Here is a 10,118-nt window from a genome sequence, read left to right on the forward strand (position 1 = left end):
CGATAAGTGGTTTACACATAAAGGAATCTTCGATGGAGTCCATGAAAGATCCCGTACTGGAGAGAAACCATACCAGTGCAAGTATTGTGACAAGTGGTTTACTGAAAAAGGAAATCTACAAAGACATGAAAGATCGAAGAGACATCTTCGAGTGGTTAAAAAGGTCCCCCACTGCAGAGAAGCCGTGCCAGAGCAAAACGTGTGAGAAGTGTTTTACTCGAAAGGGAACACTGCGAAAACATGAAAGATTACACTTTGAACAGCAACCATATTCTTCAGAATACGATGAAATATTTTCTTGCTGGATTTGCCAGGAGGAACTAAGCAGTGCTTCCCGGTTCCTTAGCCACTATGATGAACACATGAAGTTGTCTTCAGTTGATATTCTTGTTGACCAGTCCATCTGATTTGCTTTTGCATGATTCCAGCATATGTGTAAGTAGCTTTTGGTCGCTCTTGAGCACTGACAATTGTTTTACAGCGGAATCACGCGAGAGAGAAAGGATTTTGGCTTACATCTGTTACACTTCTGATCAGGGAATACCTTTTTTAGTTCCTTGTGTCTCCTGGTGACGGGTTACCCGGCAGTGTGGGGCCAAAGTATAAGAAACAAACGAGAAACACAAAACACACTTACGATAACTTAGACATAAGTTAGGTGAATCTTTTGATATCTCCATATGGATCCCTTTGAGTTTGAAAAAAGGCCCAAAGACAACTGTAAGGAATGTTTTTAACTCAAGAACGACTTCACACTTAGCCTCGTTCTCGCGCCTTAATTTTGTCACAGATCACTAAACCGCGAGAACTCGAAATTGGCCGATTGGAACCCTCAATCGCTGACTCAGAATCAATCGCGTCTTAAGCGCTGTAAAAACTCGGCTCAGCGCATATGATCAGAGGAAAAGCTACAATTTTATCACGTGTTTATCATATGATATTCTGTACACTAATACTATTATAGATTTATTATATGTCAGCCTGCTACGCCAACTTTTACTTCGTACCCAATGTCCTCTTTTCATCGAGAGGAGCCTTGAAACTAGGTTGTATCTGTACGGTGGTGGAAAAAGTGTCGGTAACGGTGCATGCCATGAATAGGAGCAAATCACTGTAGAACACATGAAAATCTAGCTAAGGTAAGAGAAGAAATTTTAAATTAAGCATGTTTCTTCAAGATGGCAGTAATGGTTCAGGAAATTGTTTTCTTTTTTAACTGTAGTTATTGCTCCAGGACTCGGGCTATTTTGCGCGATTGCAGCGCAAATCGAGGTGACACAGCTAGTATATATGTCATTTCAGATACAATTTAAACAGAAAAACTTGTTATCCTGTGACGTTTGATCGTTGATCATGAGGTAAACAGGACTCAAGGCCTATTCCACGTCTGAAGTTTGAGTCTTGGTGGAGGGAGAGTCGAAGTTTTAGGTGTTCATAAACAATAGCCCCAATTTGGCGCGAAAAATAAAAAGTCCAACTATTAACTCGAACCCTTGAGGGAAATCGAGAAAAGCTCGAGGTATCAAGAGTTGTAGTTAATTATATAGAAGTCGAGTGAAAATAGAAACCTAAATTACCGCAGAAACCAGAACGTAACGTAAATGTTATGGACTGCTTGACAGTCCCCTTGGTTTAATTTGTCACGTATTTGGTTCAATTTATGTAGTAGGGTAAAAATACCTCAATAAAGGAAATTAACAGTGCACCTTATTGGCGCGATTCAATGCAGCTTAATTATCCTTATGTCAATTAAAATCGCTCTGTAGTTTTACAGCACCTTTATTTTAATATATTACTTAAGATGCATCAAATTTTTGTTGGGGCTGCTCTTAGCCAAATTTTGGTTATGTTTTCAATATCATGCAGAGCAACAAGATTTTATAATGAATTTAATATTACTAGGGTAAAGTTTGAACTTGCACTGGAAGAACTTCCCTTCAACATAGAGGCCCAAATGTCTGGAACTTTATAAATACAAAAGTTAAACTATGTGATGTTAGCGAAGAAGGGTTTAAAGTAATACTTAGAAAACACTTGAAAGACATTTTAAATTTTTCATTCAATAAGGAAGCTGTTGTAATTTCAAACAAGAATGACGACTTTATTCATTATTAATTTTATTTATTCATCAAGTCCATTTTTAAGTTTATTTATTATTATTAGCTATTATCTATTTTAATCCATGCCTACCTACAGTAGTACTGTTATGAGGTATCTAATCCCTATGGCAGCTTTCTTGAAATTAGGCATATGGAGTAATTGTAATTGTGATTGTCTTAGTCTATATTTTATTTCATCTATTTTAAATACTCTTACATAGCAGGTCCACACCAGCTGATACCTGCCAATGCAACTATTACTTTAGTGATTTTTGTAATTTTAACCTGCTTTATCAAATAAACAATTCATTGATTGATGGATTGAATATTAAAAACCTCATCTGCTTAGAGCTCCGCCATCAATGCCTTGGTGTCACTATCTACCAATTTTTCTTTAAGAATTGAGTTTAAAGTATCTTTTGACTGTTCTTCATATTTAAAGTTTAGTGTCTCTTGTTGATTCATATATATATATACCCTATGAAGAGAATATCTAGCTCAAAAATAGATTGGAGAAGTGGTTTTCCACTTTTTGTTACCAGATGGTTGAATGGTGTTGCTATCTAATATGATTTTATACTAATGCTTGCAGTGCATCCCAGTGGAACTATTAGGTACAGAGGACCTTTGTTATATTCAGGGGCTAAGTTTTGGGAATTTTATCCATCTGGGTTTTCTTTTTTAATTTGATGGAGTTATCACCATCAATTTAAAATACTGTAGAAGTTTCTTTTGAATTTAAATTTACTTTGGAATTCCTTAATTTTTTAAGATAGGTATCGTCATCAATTAACAACTATTCAACAAAGAGGACTTTTCAATGAAAGCAGTGTCTCCAAAATCACATGTTGTTTTCAATAGTTGTTAAGTAAAGCAATAATGCAGGGATTTCAACCCATGCCTGCCAGATACTACTTGGGCACTGCTACCAACTGAACTACAAACTGTATGCAAACTTTTTGGGTGAAGGGACTTGCCAAAGTTTGGAGTAACCTTAAGGTGGCAAATCTTAGTTCCTTTGAGATGGCTCTCCCTTTTATCATCCAGTGCCGTATTAAATATGTAAGACGGCCAAAACGGTCGACGTAAGAACAAAAGATCCGAGGGAAGATTTACAAGTTTATTACACAGGAATCATAGCAACAATGAATTGGAAGCAGGTAAGCAAAATATTACAGCTGCTAAACGAAAACAATTGAAGTTCATATAGCAGAGAAAATAAATAAGATACAGTAGTAAGATAAAAAGAGTATGTGGCTAAACTAAGCAAATTCTAACCCGAAAATCACTACAAAAATACAATGGAAACAACTACATGCTAAGCTTTAAGGGCTCAAACAAACATAAAATACTGAAACATACCAAAAGCTAGTATAGCTTAGAATCCGCTTTAAAGACACTCTCAGGAAGGCAACAAATCAACTGAACTCACCGAGCAAACAGTTGTAACTTATAGTAAAATACAGGAAAAGGTAAAAATAACTTAAAACCAAATTTGGGCTAGGAGCGATTAATTAAACAGGAATTACCTAAGGGAAATCGGCAATTAAACAGGAATTACATAAGGGAAATCGGCAATTAAAGGAATAATACAGTTAACACATTACTAACACAATTAATACATTACTAACATTACTGACAAATCGCTAAAATTCCATAAAATAAAATAAACAGAACAAACATGTTTTAAGTAGGAAATAAGCCTAAGTGACTCTGTCACAAATAGTTTCCTTGCAACAGAAATGTAGCTAAATATAAGTTATTTGACCTATGTTATCAGTTTTTGTGATTATTATGTTGTGGAAAAAAACATCTAAAGGTGTTTTGAGAAAATAAGGATTTGTTTTCTTAATAAATGAAAGACAAAAAACTAACACAGAACAAGCTGGAAAAATTATACAATACATACCCCACTGATGGGATTTGATGTGTGAGTGTAGGTGAACTCTTTAACTCTCATCAGTGACCAAGACAGAAGTTTTCCTTGCAATATCAATACAATATCAAGTAGACAAGTGATGAGTATAAAGAAAAATATCAATTAGGGGATTATTAGATGATCTGACACCAAATTCTCCAAACCAGCATTCTACGAATCATGTAGCAGACAGTAAGGAGATTCTAAGTGAAATCTTGGGAGTGAGAGAGTAAAGGGTCTGCCTGCACTAGTAATAGAGCTGTTTATGTAGACATGAAACTTTCTGTCATAACAACACTTTGAAAGTAAGGATGGTTTGCTGCACCACCGACAATATTTTCGATATGAAAACTGGACTAAATTAATCAAATGAACAGAATTGTGTCAAACTTGTAGATCAGTCATCATGTCACCCTGATACTGAACTCAGTTGAGTTTACCGGGAAGGCATTAATTGTCTTAATTAAGTTGATGGATTTTAAAGCTGATGGATTTTAAAACTTTAAAACAACTTGAGATGAATCATGGCAATTGGAGTTTAGATCCATTGGCAAACTGTGCTGGCCAGTTTATGAGCACATCTGGTAGTTGATGGTATTACAACAGACGAGACGAAAATTTCTCAGGACAAAATCTGTCCGTTAATCATGTGGATACAATTATAGCTTTGTCTGCTTGTAGGGAGAAGCCCTTAGTTAATACTAAGCATTTATATTTTAGATTTTTATTGAAATTTTCATCATGATTCCTTTTTACCGCGTAGGCAGGTTCTTTTTAGTATGGTCTATTGGAAATCTCTTTAGTCCATTGTTTATAATTTTTGTTGCTACACTTGGTGGTTAAATTTGGAGTGACTTATCCTTGCCACAGGTCTTTTGACCAAACCTTTTCACAGTCACAACTAAAGCTTAAAATAAAAAATCTTAGGAACTAAAACTTTGTCTTTGTTTGTGCTGACTAAATGTAAAGTGTTTTGCTGGCTAGTAATTTGCACCTTCTTGTGAATCCCTTTGTAAGTGGCAATTGTTATGATAATACTTCCTTTCTATAAAAGTACTGCAGCTGTTTTAAGTACATTTCAACTCAAAATGCTATCCTATTGATCTGCCCATTCAAGCTTAATCTAAGGCTACCAAAATTGAAAAGTAAATTGCTGTCAAATAATTTTATGCCCCACTGAATGTATTTCTTTTCTTCAGGCATTCTAGATTACTTTGAAGGAGTGTCTCCCAATTGATGCTTACATGACAAAAACAGAAATATCCAGTGCTAACAAGGTACACAGCAACTGCAAAATCAAATCAAGGGTTAAAGAATCTGATAAACCTGAAGGCAACTGGTGTGTGGAAAAGGTATTTAAATGCAAAACTTGTGACAATTGTTTTACACAAAAAGGACACCTTCAAATACATGAAAGATCCCACACAGGAGAGGGTCATACCAGTGCAAATTTTGTGACAAGTGGTTTGCTTCAACAGGAAATCTAAAATCACATGAACAATCTCACACAGGAGAGAAACCATACCAGAGCAAATCTTGTGAGAAGTGTTTTGAACATAAAAAAGATCTTAAGAGTACATGAAAGATCCCATACTGGAGAGATGCCGTATCAGTGCAAAACTTGTGATAAGTGCTTTACTGCAAAGGGAAGTCTTAGAATACATGAAAGATCCCATACTGGAGAGAAGCCATACCAGTGCATATCTTGTGATAAGTGTTTTAAACATAAAAAAAGTCTTAGAGTACATGAAAGATCCCACACTGGAGAGAAGCCATATCAGTGCAAAACTTATGATAAGTGTTTTAAACATAAAAACGATCTTAGAGTACATGAAACATCTCACACTGGAGAGAAACCATACCAGTGCAAATCTTGTGATAAGTGTTTTAAACATAAAAAAGATCTTAAAAGACATGAAAGATCCCACACTGGAGAGAGGCCATATCAATGCAAAACTTGTGATAAGTGTTTTACTCGAAAGGACTGTCTACAAGTACATGAAAGATCCCACACTGGAGAGAAACCATACCAGTGCAAATCTTGTGATAAGTGGTTTAAACAGAAAAAAAATCTTAGAGTACATGAGAGATCCCACACTGGAGAGAGGCCATATCAGTGCAAAACTTGTAATAAGTGTTTTACTACAAAGGGAATTCTTAGAATACATGAAAGATCCCACACCGGAGAAAAGCCATATCAGTGCAAAACTTGTGAAAAGTGTTTTACTCGAAAGGGACATCTACAAGTGCATGAAAGATCCCATACTGTAGAGAAGCCATACCGGTGCAAAACTTGTGAAAAGTGTTTTACTCGAAAGGGATATCTACAAATACACGAAAGATCCCACACCGGAGAAAAGTCATATCAGTGCAAAACTTGTGAAAAGTGTTTTACTCGAAAGGGACATCTACAAGTGCATGAAAGATCCCATACTGGAGAGAAGCCATACCAGTGCAAAACTTGTGAAAAGTGTTTTACTCGAAAGGGATATCTACAAATACACGAAAGATCCCACACCGGAGAAAAGTCATATCAGTGCAAAACTTGTGAAAAGTGTTTTACTCGAAAGGACTGTCTACAAGTATATGAAAGATCCCACACTGGAGAGAAACCATACCAGTGCAAATCTTGCGATAAGTGGTTTAAACATAAAAAAGATCTTAGAGTACATGAAAGATCCCACACTGGAGAGAGGCCATATCAGTGCAAAACTTGTAATAAGTGTTTTACTACAAAGGGAATTCTTAGAATACATGAAAGATCCCACACCGGAGAAAAGCCATACCAGTGCAAAACTTGTGAAAAGTGTTTTGCTCGAAAGGGACATCTACAAGTGCATGAAAGATCCCACACCGGAGAGAAGCCATACCAGTGCAAACCTTGTGACAAGTGGTTTACTGAAAAAGGAAGTCTACAAAAACATGAAAGATCGAAGATACATTTTCGAGTGGTTGGAAGATCCCACACTGAAGAGAAGCTGTACCAGTACAAAACGTGTGAGAAGTGTTTTACTCGAAAGGGAACACTGCGAAAACATGAAAGATTGCACTTTGAACTGCAGCCATATTCTTCAGACCACGATGAAACATTTACTTGCTGGATTTGCCAGGAGGAACTGAGCAGTGCTTCCCAACTTCTTAGCCACTACGATGAACACATGAAGTTGCCTTCAGTCGATATTCTTGTTGACCAGTCTATCTGATTTGCTTTCGGCTGATTCGCACATATCAATATAGACTGAAATCTAATATTTCGGAATTAAGAAAAGTTGTTAGTGAACAAAAAATTAATACGCATAGCTGTTACAGTTTTTTGTTGCGTTTTTGCGACATTTAATTAAGAAATTAAAGTTGTTCCATTTGTTCTAATATTATTGTTTTACAATAAAATCTCTTCAATTTTTTAAACTGTTTGAACGAGACACGTTTTGCAACTACATATAACACAATACCAAAGAAAAGTCATAGCGTTTTGGACGTATTTTGATAGTGTATGACCTGTTTTGACTGTAGTACTCGTACCTGATGTCTCGGGCCATCTTTTGGAATGTCACTGATCGGTTCCAGCTGGAAAAGCTTCTTGCCGGGAGAAGGTGGGGTGGGGGCACATTGCGTGGCATTGCTAGGAACGATAGGCTACGTAATGAAGAATCTTGTATTTCTGCGATAGTGCTATTTCACTCTCGCGTGAAAGTGTTAGGCGTTGTGGAAGTCTGAAAGTTACGACCTTGTACTTTGGGAGCTTACCGTCAGACTTTTCTCATTACTCCCACTTGTAGCAGTAATGAGAGCCGGCGAGCAGCGTCTGGTGGACGAGGTAATTTACGATAGTTTCTCTAACACCCCATTGTCGCATTTATTGTGGACATCAGTAGAGGAGATAATAAAAATGAAGAGTTGTTGCGTCTTGACTTTCTTCCTTTGTAGTTTCGTTATGTTTTGTAATGTTTCTTTTTTATGTAGGTTTTTTTTTGTTTGTGGGTTTTTTCGTTTTTTCTTCTTTTTTTTTTTGGTTTATTCTCTTGTTTTGTTGTTTTTTTCTCCCTCTTGTCAACGTTAAATTTTTTTTTGTTTTGTTCTTGTTTTGTTTTCTGATTTGGTTTTTGGATTATTGTATATTTGTCTTAGAGTATTTTCTTCCGTGATCGTCGTCTTTTTACACTAACACCGTGTAGATTGAAGTAATGTGGAACACCGCAAACACTGAATTTGTTGGGTTCACAGGTGGAGATCATGGATCATGGGTTAATGGAGAATGACTGAGAAACGCTTTTGAAAGGAAATCTGTAAGTTTTTTACATGTACCTCATTTGCGGTGAGTTTCAGTTCATCACATCGCTATTTCAGCCCCCTTACGAATTTACTTTACTAAGTCTGAAAACAGTCTATGGCTAATTTTGCATTTATTCTCATCTCACAACTGAACGAAACTGACTGAAGAGCTTGCTGGTTCACCAAAGGTGTCAGGTAACTAATTTGAATTACAAATTATATTTGAATTTTTTATTCATATTATTTGTGGCCAGTCTTGCAGGTGGAAATATTTCAGTTGTGGACACTGGGAACACTGCGAAAACCGATGAAGGATTACACTTTGAACAGCAACCATATTCTTCAGAATACGATGAAACATTTACTTGCTGGATTTCCTAGGAGGAACTAAGCAGTGCTTCCCGGCTCCTTAGCCACTATGATGAACACATGAAGTTGCCTTCAGTTGATATTCTTGTGAAGGTGTAGTCTGATCGTCCGGGTGAGTGTAGTCCTGAGAAGGACTGTTGTCGGTGGCAGTGACTGACGTTTCGACAACCTGTGCGGAAGTCATCATCAGAGTCAAGTGAATGATTGTTGTCAGTAGAATGTTCTTATTCCAGTTCGTGTGAAATGATCGGTTGGTTTTGCCGTGATGTTATTGGCTGTAAGACTCAAGTGACGTAAGTCGGTCGTGATTGGTCTGTTTCGGTCTGTCGGTAAAGCTAGGTTGTTCTTTTTCGGTCGTTTGTGATGTTTATGTCGTGAATGAGTCGTTTGTATGGGGCGGGTAGTTGTTGACATCTGTTTAGGGGAGTCTGTTCTAAGTTAGTAAACCAGCTTTCCAGAGTCAGTCGTTGAAAATAGTCAGTGCTGTAGGTTAGGCATTGCGCAGAGTCCCAGTCAATGTTGTGGTTGGTAAGTCGATGGTGTTCAGCAATGTGATTGCTGACATCACCTTTCCTCGTCGCCCGTCTGTGTTCAGTCAGTCTTGTTGTGAGGTTTCTGCCAGTCTCACCGATGTAGGAGGCTTGGCAGTCGGAACAATTGATCTTATAAATCGTTCTCTGTCTGTTCCTCGGTTCGTCTTTGTCTTTAACGTTGGTTAGTAACTGACGTAGTGTGGTGATGGGTTTGTGGGCGACGCGGATATTGAAGGGTAGTAAGATCTCCATGATGTCGTCTTTCGGTAGCGGTAGTGGGTCGGTAGATTTTCGGATTGCAGTCTCAGTGCATTGTAATGCTAATTGAAGTGGAATACTTGTGAACAGTAATTTCACATCAAATGACACTAGTTTGTAGTCGTCAGGTATCTGAACAGTCTTGGTAGCAACAACAAACATATGAAACATATGTGTGAACTGCGGTTATGAGACGTATATGAAGGATCGTTCTCATATAAGTCTTGGTAGCGTTAATGAAGTCTTCAGTGGATTGTAGTTTATGTCTGGATTTGTCGGTTAGAGGTTGTAGTATTGTCGTCAAGTACTTGGATAGTTGGTATGTACTTGCTAAACATTTGCCTAACGTCTACTTACTTTCATTACAACGGTAAACACTACAAACAGTTACACGGCACTGCCATGGGGTCTCCAGTTTCTGTTGTTATAGCAGAAATTGTGATGCAGAACATCGAGGAACGCGCCCTTTCGACTTGCCGACAAACGACCGCTTTGGTTACGTTACGTTGACGACACATTCACGGCCGTTCGACACGACGAAATTGACGCATTCCACAACCACCTACAGTTTACCAGAGAAGTCGAAGAAAATGGCAAACTTCCTTTTCTAGACTGCCTGGTAAGTCACAACGACAACTCATTACGAACGACAGTTTACAGGAAACCGAC

General features: G+C 37.5%; 1 pseudogene across 1 annotated transcript; it reads left to right on the forward strand.

Annotated features, from left to right (window-relative positions):
• The first annotated feature begins 202 nt into the window (after window positions 1–202).
• LOC148718565 (uncharacterized) lies at window positions 203–7,425 on the forward strand (annotated as a pseudogene). The gene is made up of 2 exons (XR_015994033.1): window positions 203–3,161; window positions 3,826–7,425. The product of XR_015994033.1 is annotated as an uncharacterized LOC148718565 (transcript).
• The last annotated feature ends 2,693 nt before the right edge of the window (window positions 7,426–10,118 follow it).

Source organism: Stylophora pistillata, chromosome 12 (assembly GCF_964205215.1).
Source record: "Stylophora pistillata chromosome 12, jaStyPist1.2, whole genome shotgun sequence".
NCBI lineage: Eukaryota > Metazoa > Cnidaria > Anthozoa > Scleractinia > Pocilloporidae > Stylophora > Stylophora pistillata.